Here is a 1,648-nt window from a genome sequence, read left to right on the forward strand (position 1 = left end):
TGTTGTCTACCGATTTATTTTCATTCACTTAAATCGCTCTACGTCTCCACTGCCTTCCTTTAATTTTGCACTACAGAACTATGAAAATCAACATTTATTCCACAACGAAAATCTGTATTAACTTGTCACAAACAGAATGCAAACAAAATATACCGATATTTCTGTGCCTGTGAAAATGATACCGTCATAATCGGGGTGAATTGTAACAGGTACATAACCATTAGGAACACTACACTACAGTATAGTCATAAAAGTATGAGTAACAAAATTGAGAAGACTCTTATAAGAGAAGAGGGCAATTCCTCTAATGTAGTTGTACAATCCTCCGAAATAAAAGGTACTTAGTAACTGAATAACTTTCGTCGACGTACCAGACAGTTCACTCTCAATGAAGTAGATTGTAGTCAATAATTGCTACTGTATCAATACTTTCCACTTTGCGCACTCATTCCTTAGTAGATTGGGAATGCTTTCAGTGATTAACCTATATAACACACACTCAATGTCTACAAAGTGGTAAGTCACTAAATAACGAGCCACTGTTGGATGTCAAAATTTTACTGGTGATAGAGAAAAAAATGATTATTTTGATTACTAGGTGCAGGGCTAGATCGACATCAATCAAACGAAACTTACCATTTCATACGACGTGTGCAGGAAGAAGAAACATCATTAAATATTGACTTCAGGGTGCTTAGGCAGACAGGGAACAAACAATTTATCTTGGAAATTTGCTTCGTTTTATTTATTCATTTGATTTTAGATGGTATCCACCAATTCACCAAGTATATTTCGTTTACAGAACTACATGAGATGTACTTTTAAAACGTATAAGTTACATAAATACATATACATGGTTACATATTCAGACATAAACATTCTAAAGAAAAATGAAGTCAAATATTGATATCCGAGACTATTAGGTACACGCATGTGGTGTGATATTTCAGGTATAAACATTCGAGAAAATGAAATTAAATACTGTAATGCGAGTCTTTTAAGTACATTCCTATGATGTGGTATAATATTAAATCATTCGCATTTATGACGACAGTTACAGATGCTGACAAAGGAATCTTCAGCTGGTTCAACTTGTGGTATAATTTTGTTTGCTGTGTTCGGTATTTAGTGCCTGTTGTGATTTAAAATGCCTCCTTCTATAACCCCGCTTCTACAGGGGAGTTTCATTCCCTGGAATGTACCTTGAGTAATTCTTTCTTTATCATATCCGTTGGATAGCTCGTTTCCAGTGATGCCTGCATGCCCTTTTATCCACAAGAATGTTACGTCACTCCCAAATTTTCTTGCCTTATGTATCAAGCATCTTACATGGAGGACCTGTACTCCCGCATGATCCCACTCTACAAGTCGACGTCGGAGAGAACGTCTTGCTGCATCAATAACTTCCACACCATCCGCGTGCTGCTTCTTGCAGAGTATATCCTCCATTGGACCAAACACATTGAAGTCGATAGGTACGAGATCCAGGCTGTAGGGTGAATGAGGCAGAACTGTCCAGTGAAGTATTGTGAACACCTATAGGGTACGCAGACCTGTCTGAGGTCCTGCATTGAAACGGAGAAGGAAAAGTTCGTTTGTATGTTGACGACGACGAACACGATGAAGTCGTGTCTTCAATTTAATTGTT

Source organism: Schistocerca americana, chromosome 8, assembly GCF_021461395.2.
Source record: "Schistocerca americana isolate TAMUIC-IGC-003095 chromosome 8, iqSchAmer2.1, whole genome shotgun sequence".
Taxonomy (NCBI): Eukaryota; Metazoa; Arthropoda; class Insecta; order Orthoptera; family Acrididae; genus Schistocerca; species Schistocerca americana.